This window comes from Populus trichocarpa, chromosome 7, assembly GCF_000002775.5.
Source record: "Populus trichocarpa isolate Nisqually-1 chromosome 7, P.trichocarpa_v4.1, whole genome shotgun sequence".
In the NCBI taxonomy this organism is placed as follows: domain Eukaryota; kingdom Viridiplantae; phylum Streptophyta; class Magnoliopsida; order Malpighiales; family Salicaceae; genus Populus; species Populus trichocarpa.
The window spans coordinates 1,241,507-1,253,917 of record NC_037291.2 but is presented as its reverse complement, the minus strand read 5'-3'; the positions used below and the strand labels follow the sequence as shown (position 1 = coordinate 1,253,917).

Genomic DNA, 12,411 nt, shown 5'->3' with positions numbered 1-12,411 from the left:
TAACTTACATGTAAGTTGTATTTCTAATATCCGATGAAAAGACAATTATTAAAACTTCTTTAACACATCAAAGTCACGAAGCAGCTTACCTCAGGTAGGGTGCGTTAGGGGTGCTAATACCTTCCCTAACCACAACCAGTCCCTTACCCATGAATCTCTGACAAGACCAGTACATCCGGTTTCCTAGTAGCCCGCAATCAATTACTAGGTGGCGACTCCAACGAACCAATCAAATCAAGCAAAACGCATAACAACAGAAAAAATCGCCAGCCGGCGCCGCGCGGATTTTTTAGACGTGCGACACTCCTAACGATCCTCAATAGGATTTTCGGGTCTTTCGTCTGACATTCCTTTTAGTTCTATATTTTCCGGGTGAGTGGGATAATCTTTAAAATGCATATATGATAAGTAAATATGTATGTTGATTTTATAATGAGTACAACTCGTTAATTTCTTGAATAATTATATATGTTGCTTATTTTCCGAGTACTCATTTATTCTTGAATTTGCACTCGCAATCTGTCAAAGCAAATTCTATTTGATATGATATATGTTCTTTGATGATTATGTGAATATCTAATATGCCTTGATATGGGACTTGTCAGTAACTCCATGCTAACGGAGAGTAGTTAGCCTATGTGCACATAGTATTCTGTATACCTAGCTGGTGAGAGAGGCATCAGCCTGTGGCGACTGATCATCCCACAGTGGTCACCTTTGGGTGTCATCTGGTCACCTGTGTGTGTCATCTGGTCACCTTCGGGTGTCATCTGATCTCTGACATGTACTCCACTACGTTATGATGATATGTTTAGTATGTATATGATATGTATATGATATGTTCAGTATGTATATGTATATGTATATCAAGATAAAGGATCTTGCGAACTATTAATATCAAGAATATCTAAAATGTATATTAATTATTATTCCCTCATTGAGTTGGTTGAACTCACCCCTCATTCTTAATATTATTTCAGGTTCTTAGTTTCTGATAGTAGGTGAACTTTGTTGAGTGTTCCTGCTTCTTCAGTTTTGGGTCGGTATGCCTTGCTTATCTTTCAAGGCTGTTTGATTCAATGTCTTAGGCGCTCCACTATTACCTTGTTTTGATTAAGTTTGGATTTTGACAATGTAATGAGTATTATGGATTATTGTTTTTGTTTTAATTACTGATGAGGAGTTTTAAACTATCTTTTGGTTTCATCAGTTTTGAATAATATAAGATTTCTGAAGATTATGAAATGCTGCGTAATTTTGAATAAGGAATAGTGGAATTTTGTATAGAGAATAGATTATGAGTAATGACATATGAGATTACCTACTGTCATCTCCTGATTTCTAACAAAATTCCACCATTCAAACAAAATCATAACTCAAAATCATCATATTTACCTCCAATTTCTCACAATCAACTAATTAACCAATTACCCACAACAATCAACCCATAACCTTCCAATGAATTCATCAATCAAACTCAAAACACAATATTCAAAACCCTAACATTTATCAAAACAGAACTTAAAGCTTAAAGAACACATATTTATACATAATCTTACCTTTAAACTTATTTCCTCCAATTCTCTTCTCCTTTCCTTATCTTTCCCTCTTTTCTCTTCTTCTTCCTCCCCTTTTTCTTCTCTTCTCCCGTCAGTTTTCACTCTTAAAACACAGCTCTCTTCTTCTATTTTCTTTTCTATTTCTATTTATCAACTCTTTGTTCAATTACTACAATACCCCTTATTCATTTATACCCATTTTTAGCCTTCAAGGGCTTTATTGCCTTTTACCTACTCATTAAATTTCAAAACATCACAATCTCCCCACCTTATAAAAGTTTCGTCCTCGAAACTTAAACTTTAAGAAAAAGTCTTACCATCAAGTTCAAACAAGAATGGATACTTGTTGAGCATTTCCTCCTCAACCTCCCACGTCGCTTCTTCACGTGGGTGTCCGCTCCACACAACCTTAACCGATGCGATATCTTTCGACCGAAGTTTTCTAACTTGTCGATCCACTATTTTTATTGGTTGAACTTCATATGTCATATCTTTCCTCAGCTCAACCGGTTGAACTTCCAGCACATGAGATGGATCAGACAAATACTTCCTCAACATCGAAACATGGAACACTGGATGTATAGAGGATAGATTAGGTGGCAAGGCAAGCCGATATGCCACTACCCCTACTCTTTCCAAGATCTCAAAGGGCCCTATAAACTTAGGACCAAAATTCCACTATTGTTGTCTCTTTCCAGGAGATGAAACAGGCACGAGTTTTTGCCATTACTCAGCAAGATGCCCAGACATCCAATATTGTTGTCTCAGGTACACTCTTAATATGTTCCTTCGATGCTAGAGTGTTATTTGACACGGGGGCAACTCATTCTTTCGTGTCGTCATATTTTGCCTTAAGGTTTACTAAACAACCCATTTTGTTAGAGAGTCCTTTGTGTGTAGCTATCCCTTCGGATGAGGTTATGTTTGGGGAATATGTTTATGTTGATTGTGAGGTTCAAGTGCAAGGGAGAAACCTATTAGGCGATTTGGTAATTTTAGAAATAATAGGTTTTGATGTGATACTAGGTATGGATTGGTTATCAAGGCACCATGCCTCAGTTGATTGTTGGAATAAGACAGTGATTTTCAAGCCTGGTGAGGAGACAGAGTTTGCTTTTCATGGAGATGGGTTATCATCTCCATCTAGTATTCTCTCGGCCATCACGAGAAGGATGGTACGAAAGGGTATGCAAGGGTTTTTAGCTTATGTGCATGATATGAACATGGAGGTCCCGAGGATGGAACAAGTTTCGATAGTTAAGGAATTCATCGATGTTTTTCCCAATGACTTACCTGGACTACCTCCCAATAGGGAAATCGAATTCTGTATTGATCTAGTTTCAGGAACAAAACCAATCTCTATGGCACCGTACAGGATGGCGCCAGCAGAATTAAAAGAGTTGAAGGAGCAGATTCAAGATTTGTTAGATAAGGGGTTTATTCGTCCGAGTGTGTCTCCGTGGGGAGCACCTGTGTTATTTGTAAAGAAGAAGGATGGATCAATGAGGATGTGTATAGACTATAGACAGTTGAACAAGGTCACTGTTAAGAATAGATACCCACTCCCTCGCATTGATTATCTTTTTGATCAATTACAAGGAGCTCAATGTTTCTCAAAGATTGATTTGCGATCGGGGTATCACCAGTTGAGGATTAGGAATGAGGATATTCCTAAAACTGCCTTTAGGACTCGTTATGGGCATTACGAGTTCCTAGTGTTGTTTTTTGGGTTAACGAATGCACCCGCGACTTTTATGGACATGATGAACAGGGTTTTTAGGCCGTTTATTGATAAGTTTGTTATTGTGTTCATTGATGACATCCATTCAAAATTCCTTATTAAAACATTACTCAACAATAGTGGAATTTTGGTACACTCTGGAAATCTTATTAGGCGATTTGGTAATTTTAGGCATAGTAGGTTTTGATGTGATACTAGGTATGGATTGGTTATCAAGGCACCATGCCTCAGTTGATTGTTGGAATAAGACAGTGATTTTCAAGCCTGATGAGGAGACAGAGTTTGCTTTTCATGGAGATGGGTTATCATCTCCATCTAGTATTCTCTCGGCCATCACGAGAAGGATGGTACGAAAGGGTATGCAAGGGTTTTTGGCTTATGTGCATGATATGAACATGGAGGTCCCGAGGATGGAACAAGTTTCGATAGTTAAGGAATTCATCGATGTTTTTCCCGATGACTTACCTGGACTACCTCCCAATAGGGAAATCGAATTCTGTATTGATCTAGTTTCAGGAACAAAACCAATCTCTATGGCACCGTACAGGAAGGCGCCAGCAGAATTAAAAGAGTTGAAGGAGCAGATTCAAGATTTGTTAGATAAGGGGTTTATTCGTCCAAGTGTGTCTCCGTGGGGAGCACCTGTTTTATTTGTAAAGAAGAAGGATGGATAAATGAGGATGTGTATAGACTATAGACAGTTGAACAAGGTCACTGTTAAGAATAGATACCCACTCCCTCGCATTGATGATCTTTTTGATCAATTACAAGGAGCTCAATGTTTCTCAAAGATTGATTTGCGATCGGGGTATCACCAGTTGAGGATTAGGAATGAGGATATTCCTAAAACTGCCTTTAGGACTCGTTATGGGCATTACGAGTTCCTAGTGTTGTCTTTTGGGTTAACGAATGCACCTGCGGCTTTTATGGACATGATGAACAGGGTTTTTAGGCCGTTTATTGATAAGTTTGTTATTGTGTTCATTGATGACATCTTGGTGTATTCAAGAAGTAAAGAGGAACATGAAGAGCATTTGAGATTGGTGCCTCAATAGCTCGGGCACGATCCACTATGGCTGAGTACGTCTTAAACTCATGAGCCCCAATAGCTTTGAATAAGTAGCTATTAAGACCTCGAACAAACCTCTTAATCTTCCTCTCCTCAGTCGGTACCAAATACCCAGCAAATCTGGACAACCGTGTGAATTCCACTTCATACTCTATCACACTCAACTCACCCTGAACCAACTTTTCAAACTCATATGATCTGGCTTCCCTCACACTTTCAGGTAGAAAACGTTCCAAAAACATCTCAGAAAATTCCTTCCACTCCATCGGTGGCGAACTAACTGCCCTTTCACCCCTCTTGGACTCATACCAGTTCACAGCCACCTCTCCTTCTAGCCTGAAAGATGCCAAAGTCACTGCACGATGATCCGTGCACCCCATGGCCTCACATCTACGCCACACTGCATCTAAAAATTGTTGTGGGTCCTCAGAGTTATCAACACCCTTAAAAGTAGGAGGTGCCAACTTAAGGAACTCTGACAATGACACTTTCACCCCATGCACAGTATGGAGTTTGGATTTTGACAATGTAATGAGTATTATGGATTATTGTTTTTGTTTTAATTACTGATGAGGAGTTTTAAACTATCTTTTGGTTTCATCACTGAGTTGGTTGAACTCACCCCTCATTCTTAATATTATTTCAGGTTCTTAGTTTCTGATAGTAGGTGAACTTTGTTGAGTGTTCCTGCTTCTTCAGTTTTGGGTCGGTATGCCTTGCTTATCTTTCAAGGCTGTTTGATTCAATGTCTTAGGCGCTCCACTATTACCTTGTTTTGATTAAGTTTGGATTTTGACAATGTAATGAGTATTATGGATTATTGTTTTTGTTTTAATTACTGATGAGGAGTTTTAAACTATCTTTTGGTTTCATCAGTTTTGAATAATATAAGATTTCTGAAGATTATGAAATGCTGCGTAATTTTGAATAAGGAATAGTGGAATTTTGTATAGAGGATAGATTATGAGTAATGACATATGAGATTACCTACTGTCATCTCCTGATTTCTAACAAAATTCCACCATTCAAACAAAATCATAACTCAAAATCATCATATTTACCTCCAATCTCTCACAATCAACTAATTAACCAATTACCCACAACAATCAACCCATAACCTTCCAATTAATTCATCAATCAAACTCAAAACACAATATTCAAAACCCTAACATTTATCAAAACAGAACTTAAAGCTTAAAGAACACATATTTATACATAATCTTACCTTTAAACTTATTTCCTCCAATTCTCTTCTCCTTTCCTTATCTTTCCCTCTTTTCTCTTCTTCTTCCTCCCCTTTTTCTTCTCTTCTCCCGTCAGTTTTCACTCTTAAAACACAGCTCTCTTCTTCTATTTTCTTTTCTATTTATATTTATCAACTCTTTGTTCAATTACTACAATACCCTTTATTCATTTATACCAATTTTTAGCCTTCAAGGGCTTTATTGCCTTTTACCTACTCATTAAATTTCAAAACATCACAATAAACCGAATCATAACCCTCCTGGCTCCGAGGCAAACCTGACACAAAGTCCATAGTGATCCTCTCCCATTTCCATTCAGGAATCAACAATGGCTGCAAAAGCCCTGGTGGTTTCTGATGCTCACCTTTAACCCTCTGACAGGTCAAGCATCGAGATACAAATTCAGCAATGTCCCTCTTCATGCCATTCCACCAGTAACACTCTCTCAAGTCTCTATACATCTTGTTAGAACCAGGATGTATAGTATAGGCAGTTTGATGTGCTTCCGTCATCACATCTCTTTTCAAATCATCCACCTCAAGCACACATAACCTGGAACCAAATCTCAACACACCATCTTGATGGATAACAAAACCCGGAGCTCTCCCTAACTCCAACTCATCTCGAATCTTGCAAAGTCGCTCATCCTTCATTTGAGCTACTTTAATCCGGTCTACCAAGTCTGACTTAGCCTGAAAGTGAGCCAACAATGCTCCCGATTCACAAATCTCAAAACTAACCTTCTCATCCAACAATCCGTGTAACTCTTTAACCAAGGGTCTCCTCAACTCCTGAATATGAGCCAAACTACCCATAGATTTTCTGCTTAAGGCATCGGCAACAACATTTGCCTTGCCCGGGTGATACTGAATCGTGCAATCATAATCACTTAACAATTCCATCCACCTTCTTTGTCTCAAATTCAGATCCTTCTGCTGGAAGATATATTGAAGACTCTTATGATCTGAAAATATCTCACATGTCTCCCCATACAAGTAGTGTCTCCAAATCTTAAGGGCAAACACTACCGCAGCCATCTCCAAATCGTGTGTGGGGTAATTTTGCTCGTGCTTCTTCAACTTTCTCGAGGCATAAGCAATCACATTACCATTCTGCATCAAAACACAACCCAAACCAATCCATATTTACTTATCATATATGCATATTAAAGATTATCCCACTCACCCGGAAAATATAAAACTAAAAAGGAATGTCAGACGAAAGACCCGAAAATCCTATTGAGGATCGTTAGGAGAACCTACAACAATATGAAAATATACTCAAAAGCAACTCAAACAAGAGATCCCAATGCATAAAATAAAACCAGGTTTAGTCTCCTAATTTTATGGACTAAAACGATAATTTTTCAAAACAGGGACCAAAACGTAATTTTACCAAAATTGGACCAATCTGGAAAATACATAACTATACTGGATTTTCACCCATAAACCATCCTTAATTCTGTCTAGAACGAACCAGGGACCGAACTGTAATTTTCATAAAGTTCAGGGACTAAAATGTAAATTCCCAAAATTGAGGGACCAAACTGAAAATATTCCCAATCAATTATCAAACTGAGATTCATCATCCTTAACCTCATAATAACACTGTCCAGAATCTCAAAATACAATTAGGGGTCAAATTATAATTTTACCAAAGTTTAGGGACTAAACTGTAATTTCACAAATTGAGGGACCAAATTGAATTTTCGTCATCTTCAACCTCAAACCCAGAATTTCACAGATTACCTACTGTCATCTCCTGATTTCTAACAAAATTCCACCATTCAAACAAAATCATAACTCAAAATCATCATATTTACCTCCAATCTCTCACAATCAACTAATTAACCAATTACCCACAACAATCAACCCATAACCTTCCAATTAATTCATCAATCAAACTCAAAACACAATATTCAAAACCCTAACATTTATCAAAACAGAACTTAAAGCTTAAAGAACACATATTTATACATAATCTTACCTTTAAACTTATTTCCTCCAATTCTCTTCTCCTTTCCTTATCTTTCCCTCTTTTCTCTTCTTCTTCCTCCCCTTTTTCTTCTCTTCTCCCGTCAGTTTTCACTCTTAAAACACAGCTCTCTTCTTCTATTTTCTTTTCTATTTATATTTATCAACTCTTTGTTCAATTACTACAATACCCTTTATTCATTTATACCAATTTTTAGCCTTCAAGGGCTTTATTGCCTTTTACCTACTCATTAAATTTCAAAACATCACAATAAACCGAATCATAACCCTCCTGGCTCCGAGGCAAACCTGACACAAAGTCCATAGTGATCCTCTCCCATTTCCATTCAGGAATCAACAATGGCTGCAAAAGCCCTGGTGGTTTCTGATGCTCACCTTTAACCCTCTGACAGGTCAAGCATCGAGATACAAATTCAGCAATGTCCCTCTTCATGCCATTCCACCAGTAACACTCTCTCAAGTCTTTATACATCTTGTTAGAACCAGGATGTATAGTATAGGCAGTTTGATGTGCTTCCGTCATCACATCTCTTTTCAAATCATCCACCTCAAGCACACATAACCTGGAACCAAATCTCAACACACCATCTTGATGGATAACAAAACCCGGAGCTCTCCCTAACTCCAACTCATCTCGAATCTTGCAAAGTCGCTCATCCTTCATTTGAGCTACTTTAATCCGGTCTACCAAGTCTGACTTAGCCTGAAAGTGAGCCAACAATGCTCCCGATTCACAAATCTCAAAACTAACCTTCTCATCCAACAATCCGTGTAACTCTTTAACCAAGGGTCTCCTCAACTCCTGAATATGAGCCAAACTACCCATAGATTTTCTGCTTAAGGCATCGGCAACAACATTTGCCTTGCCCGGGTGATACTGAATCGTGCAATCATAATCACTTAACAATTCCATCCACCTTCTTTGTCTCAAATTCAGATCCTTCTGCTGGAAGATATATTGAAGACTCTTATGATCTGAAAATATCTCACATGTCTCCCCATACAAGTAGTGTCTCCAAATCTTAAGGGCAAACACTACCGCAGCCATCTCCAAATCGTGTGTGGGGTAATTTTGCTCGTGCTTCTTCAACTTTCTCGAGGCATAAGCAATCACATTACCATTCTGCATCAAAACACAACCCAAACCAATCCATATTTACTTATCATATATGCATATTAAAGATTATCCCACTCACCCGGAAAATATAAAACTAAAAAGGAATGTCAGACGAAAGACCCGAAAATCCTATTGAGGATCGTTAGGAGAACCTACAACAATATGAAAATATACTCAAAAGCAACTCAAACAAGAGATCCCAATGCATAAAATAAAACCAGGTTTAGTCTCCTAATTTTATGGACTAAAACGATAATTTTTCAAAACAGGGACCAAAACGTAATTTTACCAAAATTGGACCAATCTGGAAAATACATAACTATACTGGATTTTCACCCATAAACCATCCTTAATTCTGTCTAGAACGAACCAGGGACCGAACTGTAATTTTCATAAAGTTCAGGGACTAAAATGTAAATTCCCAAAATTGAGGGACCAAACTGAAAATATTCCCAATCAATTATCAAACTGAGATTCATCATCCTTAACCTCATAATAACACTGTCCAGAATCTCAAAATACAATTAGGGGTCAAATTATAATTTTACCAAAGTTTAGGGACTAAACTGTAATTTCACAAATTGAGGGACCAAATTGAATTTTCGTCATCTTCAACCTCAAACCCAGAATTTCACAGATTACCTACTGTCATCTCCTGATTTCTAACAAAATTCCACCATTCAAACAAAATCATAACTCAAAATCATCATATTTACCTCCAATCTCTCACAATCAACTAATTAACCAATTACCCACAACAATCAACCCATAACCTTCCAATTAATTCATCAATCAAACTCAAAACACAATATTCAAAACCCTAACATTTATCAAAACAGAACTTAAAGCTTAAAGAACACATATTTATACATAATCTTACCTTTAAACTTATTTCCTCCAATTCTCTTCTCCTTTCCTTATCTTTCCCTCTTTTCTCTTCTTCTTCCTCCCCTTTTTCTTCTCTTCTCCCGTCAGTTTTCACTCTTAAAACACAGCTCTCTTCTTCTATTTTCTTTTCTATTTATATTTATCAACTCTTTGTTCAATTAATACAATACCCCTTATTCATTTATACCCATTTTTAGCCTTCAAGGGCTTTATTGCCTTTTACCTACTCATTAAATTTCAAAACATCACAAGTATACTCATCTTTTCACTTTTTTAAATAACATAATAACCAATTTACTTGTCAAAAAATTTAGAATCATTGACAAAGGATATCTTCGTCTTTTCATTGTTTAGAAAACTGTAAAAAGATATTCTTTTCCTTAAAATTAGAAAAAAATAGTATACACTTCTAGGAGCATTTTTATCCTTTCATAAAGGTGTTTTTAATTCTAGATTCATGGAGGGTATTTTGATCTTTTTAAATTGATTAAATAATTTTTAAATTTAAAAAGCTACTTGTGCGTGCTCTTCACATGTCAGCGCATGGAGGGCACCTGTATTCTTTGAGCGATGCATGCGACATCTCTCGGTGGCCAAATCTTTCCTTTCACTGTGTTGTGTTTTTATTGTTTTCTATTTTTTTTATTGTCTAATTAAAATAAAATTAACTTATTAAAACGAGTTAGGTCTGTAGGCCAAGTTATTTTTTTTTATTTCTTTTAAACGTGTTTGCAGCATTTGGATTATCGTTGTATTTTTCTTATTTTTTTGGGTTTTAATTTAATTAATAATTTTTTTAATATATCTTTTTTAAAATTATCTTTAAATTTATGTTTCAATTAATATCTCTATGGTTTTTTATTTTTTTATTTGACCTTTTTTGAATATAGGTTTTTTTATTTGTTTTTGTGAGAGTGTAGTTTTTGAAGATATTTTTTTTATTCTTATATAATTTTTTTAATGTTTTTTATATATATATATATATATTAAATTTATTTTTAAAAATAAAAATATTGATTTTAAGATAATATTTCTAATATATGCAGCATTGTATGATATTTTTCCCCTTTTATTTTATTCAATTAGATTCATGTGTGTCTATTTCTATTATCGTTTGAATGAATAAAAAATTAATTTTAATAAATAAATACATTAAATATAATGGGGTAAATGTTTCATATAGCAGGATCAAATATCTTGATCTACATCCATCTTTTAATTTTTTCAGTTTTGCTTTTAGTTATCATTTATTTTGTTATTTATTTATCTACACATATGATATTGATTTATTTAATTAGATGTTTGCATAAGCTTTTTGATTTATACTTAGTTTTTTATGTAAAAAAACACATCAAAAAAACTTGTATATATAATTTGTTTTTGAAAAAACATATTATCCGCAAATGATCACAAGTCAAATAGCTAATTAGATGAATTTCTTGTGTACTCCAAGTTTTTTATTTTTGGATAAAACTCAATTTAGCCCATAAGCTATATACTCAATCTCAATTAGATCCAAAATCTTAGATTTTATTGATTCGTCTCTAATGTGTTTTAGACGATTCTCGTTGAGGTCCTTAATTATGTAAATATTAGTTAACTTTTTCACCGAATTAATTTCAACGTGATGCCATTTTATTTAATAAATTATGCATATTAAATGGAACATATTAACAAAACAAAAGGATTTAATCGAGAGATATGGGAAATGTTTGGGTCTTAATTGGTAAAATTTATAAGATTAAGATTTAAACGAGAATGAATATAGAGGTCAGAGACTAAATCAAGATTTAGCCCCCCCCCCCCCCCTTTTTTTTTAATAAACTACATTGTGTTCCACGAGATTTTAAATATCAAGCCAAGGTCTCAAGGAGCATCCAATATATATATATATATATATATATATATATATATATATATATATATATATATATATATGTGACCGAATTTGAATATTAAAAAAAACTAGAGACCAAAATATATTTTACTAATCTTAATAAAACACAACACTAGGTTAATTAGATTGTTGATTCGATGCTATTCACTTGACTAGAGGCTTTTAAATTATGTTCCACCTTATTTTTTCTCTTTCCCTGTCATTAGTGTTGGACCATTTTGAGTTATGGGCGTGGCCTGCCTATATATAGAAGCTCACGGCTAGCTAGGACTGAGAAAAGGGCCAGGTCTTAAAAAAGCACTCATACGGGCTTTTCTTACATTACATAAAATGAAATAGTTTCTCTTGTTGTGCCATGAGATTCTTGCTAAGGGTTCCCGAGGGGGGAAAAATAACCTTAGGAGATGTTTCCATTTTTATCGTTTTCTTAATATAGATATCATGTTGATAAGAAAACATGTCTAATCTCTTAAGAAAGTGATGAGTGATGAAGGAATGCGATCATGGTGTTGAGCAAAATTCATAAAAGATGATGAAGAAGAAAGAGTGAAGGAGAGGAGCTATATAGGTCTGTAGCAGTGCTGGCCACGGAGCAGATGGCACTAAGAAATAGAAATCAGTAAGAATATTTTATTAGCCACTCTCACACAAAAGTGTTGCGAACATTTAAAGTATTAATTGGCATACAGTCGACTCGCACAGAATTTAGAATAAGATTCGATAGGGAGGGAGGTAGTGCTAAAGATTATTTCTATGGGATGATAGTATTTGATGTGAGGTTATATCGATGAAAAGGTAGAAACTGAAATCCAGGAGGGAGGGGTATTTGAATCTTGTTCCCACTTAGCTAGCAACGTCCTTTTCCCATGCAATGTTGTGCATGATCACCCTTTCATTTAGTT

The 12,411-nt window shown here is 35.5% G+C and overlaps 1 long non-coding RNA gene across 1 annotated transcript; it reads left to right on the top strand.

Moving 5' to 3' along the window:
• Positions 1-302: 302 nt before the first annotated feature.
• Positions 303-1,245, top strand: LOC127905585 (uncharacterized). The gene is made up of 2 exons (XR_008059733.1): positions 303-372; positions 981-1,245. It is a non-coding gene; the product is annotated as an uncharacterized LOC127905585 (long non-coding RNA).
• Positions 1,246-12,411: the final 11,166 nt, after the last annotated feature.